The sequence below is a fragment of the Ursus arctos genome, unplaced genomic scaffold, assembly GCF_023065955.2.
Source record: "Ursus arctos isolate Adak ecotype North America unplaced genomic scaffold, UrsArc2.0 scaffold_27, whole genome shotgun sequence".
Lineage (NCBI taxonomy): Eukaryota > Metazoa > Chordata > Mammalia > Carnivora > Ursidae > Ursus > Ursus arctos.
The window spans coordinates 27615896-27632822 of record NW_026622952.1 but is presented as its reverse complement, the minus strand read 5'-3'; the positions used below and the strand labels follow the sequence as shown (position 1 = coordinate 27632822).

Here is a 16927-nt window from a genome sequence, read left to right as displayed (position 1 = left end):
AAATTAAATCTAAGAGCAAAAACTCTTAACACTAGAGAAATAAACTAAGAGCACATAGGGGTAAATCTTCATTCCCTTGGATTTGGCAATGGTGTCTCTAATATGGCACCCGAAGCACAAGCAACAACAGAAAAAAACAGAGACACAGGACTTCAACATTGCTAAAAACTTTTTGAGTGAAAGGACAATCTCAAGAGACTGTAAAGAAACCCAAAAAAATGGTAGGAAATATTTGCAAATCATAACTCTGATAAGGGTCTTGCATCTAGAATATATAAAGAACTCCTACAACTTAAGAACATAAACAATCCCGGGGCGCCTGGGTGGCACAGCGGTTGGGCGTCTGCCTTCGGCTCAGGGCGTGATCCCGGCGTTCTGGGATCGAGCCCCACATCAGGCTCCTCCGCTGTGAGCCTGCTTCTTCCTCTCCCACTCCCCCTGCTTGTGTTCCCTCTCTCGCTGGCTGTCTCTATCTCTGTCGAATAAATAAATAAAATCTTTAAAAAAAAAAAAACATAAACAATCCCATTAAAAATAGTAAACATTTCTCCAAAGAAGATAGACAGATGGTACACTAAGCACATGGGAAATGATGATCAGTAGATAGCAGGGAAATGCAAGCCAACACCACAAAGATATACTTCCCATGCCCGGGCAGGGGTGGGCTATACTGAATAAACAGAAATAACAAGTATTAGAGAGGATTTTGAGAACTAGGAACCCTCATACATCGCTGGGGGAGATGTAAAATGGTAGAGCCGCTGTGGCAAAGGGCGAAGCAAGTCCTCCAAATGTTAAGCACACCATTATCATTTGACCCAATTCCACTCATTCACTAACCAAAAGAATTGAATACAGGTACTCTAACAAGAGCCTGCGCATAAGTATTCATAGCAGCACTATTACAGTAACCGAAAGATGAAAACCACCCACATGTCCATCCACAGCTGAATGGATAAACACAACGAGGTATGTTCATACAATGGAATTCATTCAGCCATAACAGGAGAGAAGCATTAGTACTCGCTATCACCTGGGTGAACTTCGAAAGCGTTATACTGAGTGGAAGAAACTCGATGCAAAGTACCAAACACTGTATGATCCCATGAGTATGAAAAATTCATCCTAGGTAAATGAGTAGGGACAGGTGCCAGATTAGTGGTTGCCAGGGAGCAGGGGAGGTAGGGAATGGCAAGTGACCGACTGCTTAGTGGGTGCGGGGTTTCTCTCTGGGGTGATGGAAATGTTCTGGAACTGGATAGTGGTGATGGTGCACAGCATGGGAAATGTAGTTAATGTCAGTGAATTGTACAATTTTAAATGTTTAAAAAGATAAAGTTTATTTTATATTAAGTTTGAAACATAACATACACGTAATCATAAAAAGAAAAAAAAAAAAGCCGAAAAGAAAAGGAATGCCTTTCCCGGAGAGGACATGAAGACTCTGGCGGTGGAACTGGCCCTGGTTGTGGCTCATCCCCTGGGACGGGCAGTGGGGCTGGAGCTCGAGCTCTGGGGCTGCTGCTGGATTTGGTCTTGCTGTGCAGCGCCCACCAGCTCTAGCTCTGCAGGGGGAGCCAGTGCTGGCTCTGTGTCAGGAGGTGATGCTGGAGCCGAAGGTGGGGCACTGGCTCTGTCTCTGGAGCTGGTGATGGAGCTATAGAGGCGTCACAGTTCTAGAGCTGGCGGCGGAGTTGACACGAGAATTGGGGACAAGACAGTCTCTGTGTCTGGAGTTGCCGGTGGTGCTGCCTGAGCTACTGGTAGCTCGTGTGTAGGAACTAGAGCCCTGGTTGCGGCTGGTGTTGGCTCTGGAGCCGGCCAGGTTCCAGCTTGGAACTGGTGCGCCTCCACGAGTTCTGGACCTCTGACTCGACCTCGTTCTAGCTCTAGATCTGGTGCTAAAGAAGTATCGTGGGAGCTTTCACAGGAGTTGGGGATAAAACTGCCTCTCTTTCTGGCATTTGTGTTTGAGCTGAAACTAGTGTTTTCTGCCTCCAGTTCTGGTGGTAGTGCTGTTGCTGGAGCTTTCTGTACCTCTGCAGCTTGTCCCAGAGGCCCCTGTCCTCCTGCTGTGGGCGCAGGCTGTAACACTGGAGCTCATGCTCGAGCCAGTGCTGCAGCTGGCTCCTCTCCTGACCCTGGCATTGCCTCTAACTCTGCAGTTAGTGTCGGAGCTGATTCTAGCTCTAGACGAGCCCTGCCACAGTTTCTTCCTCTGTAAAGCATGGGGCTATGGCATCCCTCTTCCCAGGGATGAACATGCTGCCAGAAGTCTTGATTGGGTTCATTCACAAGGAGCCATTCAAAAGGTCTGTAGGGAGGAGGCAAGATGGCAGAGGAGTAGGGGACCCCATTTCAACTGGTCCCCTGAATTTAGGTGGATATCTGTCAAACCATTTTGGTTTTTTTTTTTTTTTAATAATTTTTTATTATGTTAGTCACCATAAAGTACATCCTTAGTTTTTGATGTGAAGTTCCATGATTCATTATTTGCTTATAACACCCACTGCACCATGCAATACGTGCCCTCCTTAATACCCATCACCGGGCTAGCCCATCCCCCACTCCCTCCCCTCTGAAGCCCTCAGTTTGTTTCCCAGAGTCCACAGTCTCTCATGGTTCATCCCCCCCTTCTGTTTAGCCCCCTTCATTCTTCCCTTTCTTTTCCTACCCATCTCCCTATTTCTTATGTTCCATAAATGAGTGAAACCATATGATAATTGTCTTTCTCTGCTTATTTCACTTAGCATATCTCCTCCAGTCCCGTTCATGTTGCTGCAAATGTTGGGTAATGGTTCTTTCTGATGGCTGAGTAATATTCCACTGTATATATGGACCACATCTTCTTGTCAAACCATTTTGAACACCCATGAAATCAGCCTGAGATGTAAGAATATATATCTGGATCTCTACAAGCGCAAAAGCACTGCTTTTTGCAAGGTAGGACGCTCGGAGTCATGAATCTTCGGAGAGATATCAGAGGATAAACAGAAGGGGGAGGAGCCTCCATAAGCCGGAGCCTGGAAACTGATATAACACCAGAGCACAAAATCGGAACCCTTAGAAATCTGCTGTAGTAAGACACATCCCTATCTGAAAGGGGCTCAGGAAATGAAAAGGCGGAATTCTAGGTGGGGCATTGTGGTCTCAGGTTACGAGGGACCAGCGAGCAAAAGGAGATTCCTGGCCCGAGCACTGGAGCCAGGAAGCAGGTTATGGTCAGCGAGCCCAGGAAGGGACTCTCAGCTCGGATTGCCATAAACCGCAAACCAGGCCAGTCGATAACCACTCTTTCCTTGAACAGCCTGAAAAAATCTGGAACCTGCGCCCACAACCAGGTAAAGACTCACAGAGCAGTAGTGACCAGGAAGGGGCCCTAGGGTGGAACCCAGATCTGATTCCGGCGGTACGGGTATGTGGAGCTCTCAGCCGCTGGCTGTTTTAAGAGCGCAAAGGGCCGAGGCTCTCCCAGGCCCTGAAAACACTTCTGAGAGGATTGCTGTGGGCACACACAGCCGGGAGGCTGCGGTTTTCAGCGTTGCAGGCAGAAGTGGAGACTGTTTGCCCTGGAGGGTTTATTAAAGACGGCAGGGAGACTGAGATTTTTCTGCTCTGGGCCAGAGGTTTGGCCATGGCCATTTATGCTCTGACCCACTGAAGAGGAGCGGAAAGCCTCCAGGGAACAAGAGCCACACAGAAGGCTGGTTTCCACTAACATAATAAAATTTAAAAAATATTATTAATAAAGAGTCATTAAATTCTCAAAAAAAAAAGAAGAAGGCTGGTTTCCACTGAGCCCCTCCCCCTGACAGGGGCGGGGCAACTCCACCCAGGCAGGGTTACCTGAGAAGCAGCCGGCAGGTTGGAAGAACAGGTGGATGACCATCCTATGGATCTCCTAAGACTGTAAAATCCCAACGCCAGGGGAAATTGTATACTGAGCTCCAGGTGTGGCCTCACAACTTGTTTATTTTTCAAATATAATTCTCCTTTTCTTTTTTTTCCTTTTCTCATGCATTTTTTCTCTGTTGTATTTTTCTTTTTGCCTTCTCATTTCAACTAGATGCCTATTATATCAACTCAATTTTCACATTCACTTTTTAACTTGTATTTTTACAAGTCTTAAGGAGGGCACATGTTGTGATGAGCACTGGGTGTGATATGCAACTGATGAATCACTGAACACTACATCAAAAACTAATGCTGTACTATAACTTGGCAAATTGAATTTAAATTTTAAAGAAACTGGGGGGGAAAAAAAGGACAAAGCAGACAGCACTAGGCCCTCCTGCACACACAGTTGAAACAGGCGGAGCTGGGCTACATTATTTCTGGGTGCACATGTGGGGTAAACCATGAGCACCAGAATACTGTGACCACCAGATTCCGGGTGACAGCTCATGGTGGGGAAGGAGGTTATGACCAGGGCAGTGCACTTCGGGCACTTACTGTCTGTGCTGTTTCGTGGTCTGGATGACTGCTTTGTATTTACAATTTTATATTTTCCACATATACAAAATGATTCCTAATATTAAAAGTTTAAAGTTACTCTTTACTTTTAAAAAGGTGGTCTTCCCAACAAACTACCAGAAGTAGCATGATTTCTACCAGGAAAATGCTAATGCCCTGGCTGCTTCAACCCCCAGGCCTCACAGCACAGCCCCCACCCTTGAGGGACCCAGGCCAGAGACACTGACCCTGGGGAGGAAGCTCCCATGCCCTCAGGCCGGGGGCTCAAGGACTCCGGACTCCGCAGAGCCCACCCCACCGAGGCAAACTTCTCGGTCATTCCGTGCACCACGCTCTTGCCTTGGTTGCTATGGTACAGCTCAGCGGTCACCATTCTTGGGAGAGAAGGAGGGGCTGTTCAGGTCCACTCACCTTCTGCTGGGGGGCGATGCTTCATTCCTGAGAGGATGGCAAGGCCGCAGATTGGGCCTCGCGGGCTGAGGTCCAAATCAGCCCCCAAGAGCTTCATGCGGCAGGGATTTTGTGCGGCACGCTCAGAGCGCCCGGTCAGACACGCCGGTCCTACCCCGCTCACAGCTCCTGCGACAGACTGTGGAGGTGGCTCTGGAATCCCCGAGTTATTTCTGATATAACACCTGTACTGAGGTAGAATTCACACACCTTACAACTAACTCATTCAAAATATAAACCTCAGTGTTTTGTATATTCAGGAGTGGTACAACCATCGCCACCGTCCACTGTGGAAAATCCCCGTGACCCTACCCTTTGGTGCCCCAGGAACCACGAATCCACAGTCTGTGGGTCCTGGACACTCCGTATCCAGGATCAGACCTTCCCTCCCATTTATAGCCCAACAACGTTCACCCTCTCTGCTTCTAATTTAGTCATTAAGTGCCACTCGCAGCCCCCATTCCAGGTGGCCACTGAGAAGTTCACCTTCCATCATTCTGGCAGAGTAACTTGCACTTTTCGTCAGCACCCGAAGGCCCCCATGTGGAGGCTGAAGGCCCAGCTCCCCCACGCCCCAGGGACATCCCGTGCTGACCGGAGCCCCAAGAAGAAGGCTGTGATGGCCAAGCAGGTGCGGGGATTCAGCACCCTGCAGTCTCCCACGGAACCAACTTGCGAGCATCCTGTGGGAGTTGCTCCCCCCCCAACACGGGGGACATGGAACCGTCCAGGGTCACCCCCCCCAACAACGCAGGGAACATTGAACCGGCTGGGGGTCCCCCGCCACGCAGAGGACATGGAACTGTCCAGGGTCACCCCCCACCACCACGCAGGGGACATGGAACCGTCCAGGGTCCACCCCCCACCACCACGCAGGGGACATGGAACCGTCCAGGGTCCACCCCCTTCCTCCCCCCCCCCACCCGCCACATAGGGGCCACAGCTTCTGGAGGCTCCAGGGATCCCCAGGGTGTGGCAATGCCTCTTGCAACACTCTCTGTCTTTACACGGCTTTTCCTGTGTCTGTGTCTCTCCTCTTTTTACAAGGACACAAGTCAGGCAGGATTAGGACCGCCCTAATGACTCCTATTACCTACTTAACTCTGCAAAGATCCTACTTCCAAATGAGGTCCTGACGTCAGGACATGGACTTATCCCTCTTTGGGGACACAATTTACCCTTCACTCTGAGATAACCTTGCTTAGAAAAGAAGCAAGCTCTCCTACTTAAACCAGCCCCTAGAAAAAGCCCTAGCCTGTCTGGTCTCCTAAAAACCCATGTGGGCAGGAAAGTGAGGCCCAGCAGGCCCATATGTGAAAGGCACCCAGAAGTCTGCTGATTTCCTCTTGGCCAGTTTCCCTGGACCTGCACATCCCAGGGTCAAGATAGCTTACTCCCCCAAATTCTTTCAAAGGTGGCAGCTTAAAACTGCCCAGAGACAGACTCCTTTTGGACTGCATGCTTGATTGGGCCCAGGGATTATCCAACATCCAGGGCTCCCATAGGTCTGTGTCTGGTGGGTCCCCCACACAATCCCACAAAGGCTCATCCAGGGGGGGCTCACCAGATTCCTCCAGCTCTGCTCTCAGAGCAAGATTCAATGATGAAAACGAAGCAGATCCTTCATACCGTCACCATCCACTCACAACACCTGCCTCGTCCCTCGGGTTCTGGGTCCCCTGCATTGTGCAATTCTCACAGTGCCCCTTACTTCTACCGCCCCCCCCCTACAGGGCAGCAGGGCCAGCTGGGGCCCTCCAGGCTTCTGGGGCCTCGATTGGATCCCAAAACACCTGAACACCTTCCAGGGCAGAAGGTACGCTCCCCTACAACATGTTTCTGAGTCAACAGTCAGTCCCTACCACAACTGGCTGTGTACCTGATGGCATCCCAGGGTTACCAGGAATCAAGGTTCCCAGGTGTCTCTTCGTGAAGGATACCCTGACAGCCGCGTGGGCCCTGTTTGGCCAAGGCAGTCCATGCTCCTCCAGCTTTACCTTGGGGGGAGAACAGACTCCTTTGTGTAAGATAGCTGGGAATTAGGCAGAGGACTTGGATAGCCAAAGACCCATTCACAAGAGCCAACCTCTCTGCACACCTGCCCTCTTCTGGTCCCAGCTCCTGCATCTGCATGCCTTGCCACCCCCTCGCCTGTTTGAGGAAGCCAGGTCTCTCTCTGCCTGTGGAGTTCTGCCCACACCCCAATCACCCACACAGTCTCTTGGGCAGAGGGATCCCACCCCCGAGAATTTTTTCAGAGGAGGCAGTTTGAAAGTGGTGGCAGTCAGCCCCCAGCAACCCTGCCTGCCTGATGGGGTCCCCAGCTTTACCAGCAATCAAGGCTCCCAGGGGTCTTTTGTGGGAAGATACACCAGCCAGGAAGCCGCTGGACCCATGCTGACAAGGGAGTGCAACTGCATCTAGCTTGGCTCCAGTGGAAATATGTAACTCTGTGTGAGCTAAGACTTCCTATGAGACTGACTTCAGGGACCCACAAAGTAGACTACACCTGTGACACGGCCTCTTCCTACAACTGCCCTGTTCCAGGTCCGTGGCTACCCTGACCCGCATGGTCTGTAGAAGCACTGTCTACACTTTGCCAGCCCACTAGCCCACCTTGGCCTCCAGTACTGCAGAGCTCCAGGTCAACCCCAGAGCAGCAGGGTGGAGGCAGCCCACACGAAAACAATCTTTCTGAGGTGGCAGGTTCAACCTGTGACAGTCACCCCCAGGTGGACTGGCTGTTTGAGGGGTCCCAGGCTTCTCCAGGTGTCCCTCTAGAGGGCAGCCTGACTGTCCCTCCAGACCCTCCTGTCAAGTCAGCCCAGATTCCTGCAGCTCTGTCTTCAGGGGTGGTACGTGCAGCTGGGAAGAATATAGCTTGGATTCTGCAGACGCCATGTCCCACCAGGAGCTTGCATCCACGCCTAGGCTTTGCTCATGGCTGCTTCTCAAGATCCAGGCCCTCCAGGGCCTACGGCAGCCACATCTATGCAGTCAGCCCCCCATCACTGGTGTCCAACTGTGCACGCACATTTGGTAGTTGCCAGGACACCTTGCCAATCAGGGCCATGGTGGGCTACTGGGGTCAGAGTTGTACCTATGGTCTCCTGTTCCAAGTCCAGGCCTGCCCCCAGGCCTGAGTAGCCTGTGAGTGTACAGTCAGCCCTCCTCATTCACCTGCCCCCCCCCCCAACATTGTTGGCCAAGCCCCTCATGGAATACTGGGCTCAGGCCAATGCCCCAAAGTGCACCACTCCAGGGTGGAGAGTGGTTACTCCCTGAAACTGTTTCAAAGGCAGAAGCTTCAGACTGGCACAGACAGATCCCTTTTGAAACTGGGAGGCTTCATGAGTCCCGGGGCTTCTCAAACAACCAGCACTCCCTGGGGTCTATGTTGAGGTCAAAGGGGTCCATCTGGAGCCTGCTCCAGGGCCCAGGATCTCCCTCCCTCCCATTTGTCTTTTCAGTTGCATGCATTCCCTCAGGCCTGGGCTGCCTGTTCACGCCCAGTCAGACACCTCTCAGCCAGCCTCTGGCTGTGCATGCATAGTGGGTCCCTGACAATTAGGCTCAGCCTGAGGGTGCACAGTCAGCCCCTCACTGTTACCTAACCTTTGTCTGCTGGTTACCTTGTGGGCTGTTCGGCTCAGCTTGGGCCCCCAAACCTACATACCACCACGGTCTGGAGTGGTTTCTCCCTTAAATGCTTTCAAAGGTGGCAACTTGAACCGGATGCCCCACTGGGCCCAGGGATCCTCCAACACCCAAGGCTCCCAGAGGTCTGTGTTCGGAGGGTCCCTAGAACATCCCACACCACCCCCCAGATTCCTCCAGCTCTGCCCTTAGGCAAATACGTTCAGCGGTCCTGATGACTGATGAAATGAGGCAGATACCTCCTGTTCCTAATGGGCTACTCCCAACACACTGCCTTGTGCCCGTGTTGCTGGCTTTGCTGTGCTTTGGCTCACATATGCACAGTACAGCACCTCTTCCACCACGTGAGGGTGGGGGGCCAGTCCAGGCCCTCCAGGCCACTGGCGCCATGATTCGCACTGTAACCACCCCAACACCATCCAGGGCAGAAGGAGACCTCCCATCCCCAAGTATTTCTGAGGTGTCAGTCCTCACTTTACCTGAAGGGCTGCCCGTGGGGTCCCGGGCTTACCAGGAATCCAGTCTCCCAGCTATCTTAGTGAAGAATATCCTCGCAGCCACACAGTCCTGTGCAGAAAGGCAGGCCACATATTTATAGCATTACATTCTGGATGAAATATGTATATTTTTCTAATACAGGAATACAAATTAGGCAGATTTCGGGGCCAATACTGAAAAAGTTCCACCACAGTAAGAGTCCACGTCTATCTGTACAACCTCCAGGTAGAGGGAGACCGCCCACTGAAACTCTCTCTGACGTGGCAGCTCTCAACCGGCAACAGACGCTCACCTGCAGACAGGCTGCCCCATAGGCTCCCAGGCGCTGAGTTCAGCCGGCTCCTCAGTCAGTGGCCAGGCGCTGACCTGGCACAGCAATCCAAGTCTTCCAGGTCTGCCCTAAGGAGGGATAGGCCCAATTATGCAGGTTAAGGCTTGGAAAAAGGCAGATGGCATGAATACCCCCAACAATGTCCTCCTGTCACCCAGCCTGGCCAGACACTGCCCAGTTCCAGGTCCCAACCTTACCCGACCATCCCCACCTGCCCATGCACAGTCAGCACCCTGTGAGGAGGGGGCATGCCAGCCCCCATGGAGGTCTAGCCTACCCCACCCACTGGCATAGCCTTCAGGGTGCAGGGGGCCCATACTCCGAAGAGCCTTCTGAGGCTTCATCTGACACTAAGGACTGTTGGTCCCCTTTGGTACTGACTGCCCCTATGGGTCCCGGGGCTTCCTCAGCAATCAAGGCTTCCCAGTTCTCTCTCCTGGAAAGTCTCCCCGAAGTGCTGTTTGTCCAGAAGCAGCGAATGTCCTTTCTCTTCCAAGCTGAATGACTCAGTCTCTCATATTTCTAGCCAGAAAATTTACTCAAGGCTTTTATCAATTACATCAAGTAGTATAATGCCAATTTAAAACAAGCCAACAACTGAACCCCTCTAGGTTATTCCCACCTAAAGAACATTACTGGTAGGGGCACCTGGGTGGCTCAGTCTGTTGGACATCCGATTCCTGGTTTCGGCTCAGGTCATGATCTCAGGGTCCTAAGATCTGTCCACATTGGGCTCTGCGCTTGGCTGGAAGTATGCTTGAGATTCTCTCTCCCTCGTTCCCTGTTCGCACTCTCTCTCCCACTCTCTAAAATGAATAAATAAATCTTTAAAAAAAAAAAAAAAAAAAAGGACATGACCAACACCCTTCAACAGCTGGAATAAAAGTCAGGCCCTCAACTCAAATTGAGGAGATCGGGATATCAGAACTCACCCAACAAACCCATGAGGTGCTGAGAAGTCAGAGGAGCACAGAGGTCCTGAGCTGCTACCCAGTGCCGAGTTCTGGACAACATGCAGCTGTTCTCACAGATGCTCTGATACCCTGCTGACTACAACAGGAAAGGCTGATGCAAAGCGAACGTATCTTTTAGAAGAAAGAAAGAAAGAGAGAGTTTCTTTCAAGTCCAAGTTCAGACGGCTGCCCAGGAAACACACTCTTCACAGAGAATAATGTGCTTGGGAGAATGAACAGTTTTTACAAGGTTATGTACTTTTTACATCTTGTAAAAGCTCAAAAGATTATAGACTAACACACTGGCAGGAATCACAAGTTTTATCTTAAAGAAATACAGAGAGTGGGAGCATTGATGGATATCACAAGGACAAAATCGTTTTCCTTTAGGAAAGGATTCACTGCTCATTCTCAAAGCAGATGTACAATGCGGGTGGGGGGGCCATAAATCAAGTTTGCATAAAGTCTATATACAGTTATGTTGACTTAGAAATCTAAAACGGCTTCCTTTGTATATTAGCCCTTTAGAGAGTTTTTCTCTCATCAGTACAGAGATGATACCCTCCACGTAGCAGATTTAATTCCTGCCTTCAGGGAGAAAGAGGAGAGTCTGAGTGTTCTTCTTGCATAGGCTGTCTCTTAAGTAATTTTTATTTAAAATGATCAATATGTCATTGTACATTTTGGGGCAGCCTGCCCTTAGCCCCCATAATATCTGCGCAGATTCTTTATCCTCCACTATCCCACAATTCATGTGTGATCACCCTGGATGGTCTTCAGCAAGAAGCCTATTAGGTCATTTTACTCACAACCTCTAACCCCTCATATTTCCTGCTAGTAATTTGCTATCCACTGACCCCACCACCACCACCACTCTGCTCTTTGGCTATAAATTACCAACTGCCACACTGTATTCGCAGTTGAGTCCAATCTCCCCCTCTCACTGCAAAATCTCATTGCAGTGTCCCTACACCAAATGTGGAAATAGCCCCACACCCTGAAGAAAGTATCACGTGTCATTTTTTTTTCCCTAAACAATTACACATTTTCAGATAGCTCCGGCAGCAGACGTCGGACAACGTGAACTTGCCATACACGGAGCACTTAACGACCTACACGGATCCTCGGAGGCCAGCCCCGCTTCGCCCCAAGTCCCGGACACCGAGCCCGTGCCTGCGGCTCTGCCTCCAGCCGAGGACGCTCCGCTCTCTCCCGGTTGGCCTCCGCCACCTCTGCTCGCTCCGCGAACCTGCGCCCAGCGCAGCAGCCACGGCCGGGGTCTCGCTGGCCCCGCACCCCCAGCCCAGCGCGTCCAGACAACGGGGGCCGTGCACACACCGGTCACCCCAACCGGGAGACGTCTGCGCACGCCAGGGTAAGAGGCCTCGTGACCCTAAGGAACTGCCCCAAACAGCTCCCCGGAAGTGGGGAAGCAGCGGCAGGCTCCCTCGGACACCAAGCAGCCGCCAACCGACCCGAGCGGCCAGCCGGCCGGCGCGCAGTAGCGACCACTAGCCAACCGGACGGTCTGCGGCCGCCTCTTCCTACCTCCGTACTCAACCTGCGCGGGTCCTACCCCATACCGGCCGTATCCCGGCCGCGACCCCGCCCCTCCGCCGACGCCCGTCCCCGCTCCAAGCTCGCCCTCTCCAGGCCCCGCCCAACGCCGGCCGCAGCCCCACGCCGGTCGCAGCCCCTCCCCTCCGCCGACGCCCGTCCCGGCTCCGCGCTCGCCCTCCCCTGGCTCCACCCTCCGCTGTAGTCCCGTCCCCGGTGCGCGCTCGCCCCCCCAGGTCCCGCCCCACGCTGGCCGCGCCCCGGCCCCGGCCCCGCCCCTCCGCCGCCGCTCCGTCTCCGCTCACCCTCCCTCGGCCGCGTCCGTCGCTGGTCGCGCCCCGCCCCCGGACGGCCCCGCCCCACGTTGGCCTCCCCGTCCCAGAGAAGGCCCCGCCCTCTCATGTAATTTCCTACTAACCCGGAAGAGGATTTCCGGAAGCGAAGGTCGTGCTCTGGTAAGTGAATTCTGGTCTTTGAGGTTTAAACCCGGGCTCCTCAGTCCCTTCCTGGCTCCATTCTCCACGTCCGGGGTCCGAGGATTCCTGCGGGCGCCACAGGCCCCGCAGCCGCCCGTCAGACCCACGGGGAGTTCGGCGTTGCCCTGAGACGCTCAGGGCGCCTGTCCCTCCGCTCCCTAGTCCAGTAGTCCGTGTCTGTTTCCGGTCGAAGTCGCCCCGAGGCCTTCCACAGAACCCAGTCCCCTCCTGAAACTCTGCCGCCTTCGTCGCCCTCCCGCGGCCGGGGGCACCGTCAGCGCCTCGGGGAGGCCCGTGAGCCCGGGACTGAGGGAAGAGAGCGAGTTTGTCCTGTGACAGCCCATGTCCTTGCGCCCCCAGACCTGCTCCCCCTAGGGGTTCGCGTGCTCGCTCCCGCTGGAAAGGGAGCGCCTCCGTCCCGGAGAGGTCGCGGTGTGTCGGGAGGATGAGGAGAAAAGACAAGGAGAGGGGACGAAGAAGGGACGGCAAGGGCTTAAAACGGAGTAACGTGGGGGATGGGAGGTGGGTGGTTACAGAGGACTTTGAAAGAAGCGGTGAAAGTGAGGAAGAATGTGGCCTGGGGAGAACAGTACAGCATGTGAAGACAGGTCAACACGGGAATGGGGACCATATAGTGAGACTCTGACCAACAGAGTCTGACCAACATCGCCGCGGGCGATGCAAGGGGATATTGCAGACGCATTAGATAAGTTTTTTAAAGTTCTAAATTGCATTCCCTATTAAAGTGTTCTTTGTTGATTAGTAAGTAATGTTACAGTATTTCTGTGTGCAGTTGTTGGAGATACTGATTTTTGTCTTCCCGTTCAAAACTTGATTTAAACAGGTAGTCTAATACTCAACACCTTCCTTTCTTTTATGTGATTTTTTTTTAAAGATTTTATTTATCTAGAGAGAGCACAAGCAGGGGGAGTAGCCAGCTGAGGAAGGAGCCCAATGTGGGACTCGATCCCAGGACCCCGGGATCATGACCTGAGCCAAGGCAGATGCTTAACCGACTGAGGCACCCAGGCGCCCCATTTGTGTGATCCTTTGATTACATGATCTGAGAACTAAAGTTTCCAACTAAGTATATGATGTCTTCAAATCTTCTGTCCTTTTTTTTTTTTTTTAACCAAATATTGTAGGATGGAATGCATCATTCTGGAACTTCATTCTAACATGTCTCATCTAATCATGATAAACACAGCACTCAAAGGTACTTCCATACCTGACCTTGTATGTTTTCCCATGCCAATAATTAGGTCTTCTTAACAATACGTTTTTTGATGTATTGATGTGATGTTCTGGAAAAAAAATTGAAAGCTTTTAATCATTGCGAGTAAAACCATGAAATAGAGAAGTTGCTCTTGCTCAGGAGGATGGAATACGGGCTGGAATCTTCAGGGACAGGGATGAGAAGGGCAAGCCTTGCCACTATTGACTGCAAGCCAAGGCATGCATAAGGCCAATGACGGTTTACTCTCCACTAGCCTCTCCTCACATTTCTGCCTGGCCCAAAACACACACACACACACACACACACAGAGCATAAGGCAGCTGGGAAGGGGATTTTTAAAATATGCCCAAAATTTTAAAATAAGCACAAAACAAGTATCTCTCCAATGAGGAGGTAAGCCTTGGTTCTGCGATGGGAGGGCAAAGTGCCATGGGTGTTAATGGATGGGAGAGAGCCTGGGAGCTCAGAGACAGGAGAAGAGAAAACTCCACATCCTCCTTTGGTGATCCTGTGTTCAGTCTATAATGCAAGAGACTGCAAGGATTGTGACTTGAAAGGGAGGGTCACACAGACTCCCATTCCTCTGAATGCCAGGTGACAGGTGGGCTTCACCAGGATGTGGGGGCATTATGAAGCACAAGGCAGACACTTGTTCCTCTCCATCTGCAAGTTTATTATCCCTGTTCCCTGGTGCTTTAGTAGACTGCAGAGGACCACCTTTTCCACATGCTGATTTCCTCCCTACGTGAGTGTTGTAGCCCAGGAATGGGACAAGTTATTCAAAGACCTGAATGGCACATTTTCCAAACTGAGGAGTGACCCCTCAAGACTGATCTTCCCTGAGAGAGTTGCTCAGAGTAGAAGAAGGATGACGATGATGACTTAGGAATGGCTTTTTCTCTGGAAGAGTTCACTTTTCTGTTGATTATTCTCCTCTCCTTCTTGAAATGCTGTTTTTAGGACATACTAATCTCTGCCTCTCAGGTATCCTGCCTAACACATTTCCTCACTCACCCATGGCTTTCCCTCTGTGCTCTCCCGACTCCAGACCAATTCCGTCTCTCTGTGAACCATTGACATGGAACTTGTGAAGTGGCTCCATTTAGGGGATCTTCATGGGAAGTGCTTCATGCCCAGACACTGATCAGAGACAAGGACTGGGCACCATAGTATCAGTGAGGTTTGTCAGTAGGTATTGTATAAGGACCAAATCTGGATGTACTGTTTGCTTTACACACCAGGATTAAAGTGAATTAATCTCAGGAATACTTTGAAAAATCCTGTAAAAGAATACCCATAAGGGGAAACTTGTTGCACCTGATTGTATAATGTATCTGAAGCTTAATAAAGTGAATGTGTGCATTTGAGCTAAAAATATTAATAATTTGCAATAGAAGGGAGAGATTACAAACTGACAGCCGTGACAAATTGAGGTGGCACTTCAATACCTAATGAGCGTTTTATTCACTAATTGCTAGTTAAAATCAACTTAAATGTCTAACATAAAGAGGATTTTAAAATTGTTCACAGCACATCGATCCCAACGTGCCATTACTGTTCGTGGATCTGTAAAGAGTCGACCTCCCTGCAGGTTTCTGAGGGTTCCTACCGTCTGGGTAAGCGGGGAGTTTGCTGCACCAGGAGATGGCACCTTTCTTGTTGTGACAGATTCTGGCCTGATGGCCCCCCCAGAATTACAAAGAAATCTTTATCCATGACCAACTCACGAGGATTCCCCCCTGCAAAAGCCAGGAATTCATTATGTACATACATACATGCATACATACGTGTAGATTTGGATGAAATGACAATTCTTTATTTCCATTTTACTAGTTACTTAAGAGCCATATTTTATACACCTATGTTATTAAATGTTTTTTCTAATTTATTTTTCATGTGCATTTACATACTATTTTTTTTGTAGTTTAATCATAAATACACAGACACATACGTTGTTCTTACAGTGTTTATGTGGTGAAACCAAAATCCTTTCTTCATGCCCTTTGCTTTTTCTTTTTCCTGTGGAAGGCATCACCTATTTCACGTTAAAAAATATTCTATTCCATTTAATTCTAATATTGTATCACTGAATATTGTTTAACTACTTAATTGTGTTAAAGCTTCAGATAATGTATCTTCAGAGGTAATTTGACCTACCTTCATTTTTTTCTGTTCCAAATTGTTTTAACTATATCCTCACCCAAAATCAAAATCGACACAAAACTGACTTTTAAGGTAATTGTCAGTTTTTATGTGAAATACCAGGTGTTACTTATAAATTTGGATTGCACCAAATTTCTATAGTCACAGGTTTTTATGTCACAGTGTCCTCTAGTTTCAGAGTTGGTTTGGTAGGCTTTACTCCTGTCATTTATGTCCTCAAAAAGTTCTTAAAACATTTTTCCATGGGTCTACAAAATGATTTCAAATGGGAGCCATAATATTTTGCTGTTATAAGTAAAGATTTTAAAATGTGTTTGCTTAGTTTTTAAATTAACAAAACAAAGTATTGATTTCAGTATAATAAGTGTAGATCTGTCCACTTCTGAAAATATTTGTATTAGGTATGATCACTACAAAGGATTCTCCTGTTCTTTGGAATCTGAAGTCATCTCTTCGGAGAATAGCTGCAGTTCCAACTCCTTGACTCTGTGTTTGTACTTCCTCTATGGTTTCTCTTCATCCAGTCTCGAGCATCCCAGGCAGTGGTGAGTGGCAGCAGCCGTGGCCAGCCCTGTCTTCTCAGCCTTCACTTGAGTGGGACTGCTGCTTTATCTGCTGCTGGATTTGTTTGCTGAGGTTTTCTTGATTAACAAAAAGAATTTCCCGCTATTTGACATGAATTTTTAAGATTCTCAATTATTTTGAAAGGTCAGATGTTTTTCTAAGGGTCTGTTGATGTGATCTAATTATTGCGGTATTTAAAATTATTTAATTAAAGAACCGCCTGGGTGGCTCAGTCGTTTAAGCTTCTGCCTTTGGCTCAGGTCATGATCCCAGGGTCCTGGGATCAAGTCCTGCATTGGGCTCCCTGCTCAGTGGGGAGTCTGCTTCTCCCTCTGCCCCTCCCCATGTTCATTCTCTCTCATGCACTCTGTCTCAAATAAATAAATAAAATCTTTTTTTAAAAAAATTAAAGACAATCCAATTACAGTGAGCTTTGGTCCCTGAAATCTGCTTGCTTGCCACCATCTCAAGTTCATCCCATTACTCAACTACCTTCTGGCGTGTTCTCACTCTGGGGCACAGTAGGTTCTGCAATGTGTCTACAATGTTACACTTGCTCCCTCATGGG

The 16927-nt window shown here is 50.0% G+C and overlaps 1 protein-coding gene and 1 long non-coding RNA gene across 16 annotated transcripts in view; one reads left to right on the top strand and one right to left on the bottom strand.

Moving 5' to 3' along the window:
- Window positions 1–1314: 1314 nt before the first annotated feature.
- On the bottom strand, window positions 1315–12354 carry LOC113262221 (uncharacterized). Of its 6 annotated transcripts, none has more exons than XR_007191662.2 (8): window positions 12338–12354; window positions 10342–10494; window positions 10058–10215; window positions 9371–9477; window positions 9060–9147; window positions 6803–6920; window positions 4885–5113; window positions 1315–2314 (listed from the first exon to the last, which is right to left on the bottom strand). It is a non-coding gene; the product is annotated as an uncharacterized LOC113262221 (long non-coding RNA). The 6 variants fall into 6 exon arrangements; XR_007191660.2 differs by lacking the exon at window positions 12338–12354 and adding an exon at window positions 11911–12020; XR_007191657.2 differs by lacking the exon at window positions 12338–12354 and adding an exon at window positions 11911–12020 and having other exon boundaries at window positions 4885–5108.
- The window catches only part of LOC113262217 (zinc finger protein 596-like), a 14006-nt gene continuing 9283 nt past the window's right edge, over window positions 12205–16927 (top strand). For 2 of the 10 annotated variants that reach the window (XM_057303417.1, XM_057303416.1), the window contains exons 1-5: window positions 12331–12374; window positions 13541–13611; window positions 14681–14812; window positions 15163–15248; window positions 16197–16340. The gene's annotated coding sequence lies outside the window, so the exon portion shown is untranslated. Of the gene's footprint in view, window positions 12375–13540; window positions 16341–16927 lie in introns of all 10 variants that reach the window. The other 8 variants (XM_048226271.2, XM_044387575.3, XM_044387577.3 and 5 more) reach the window with 8 other exon arrangements.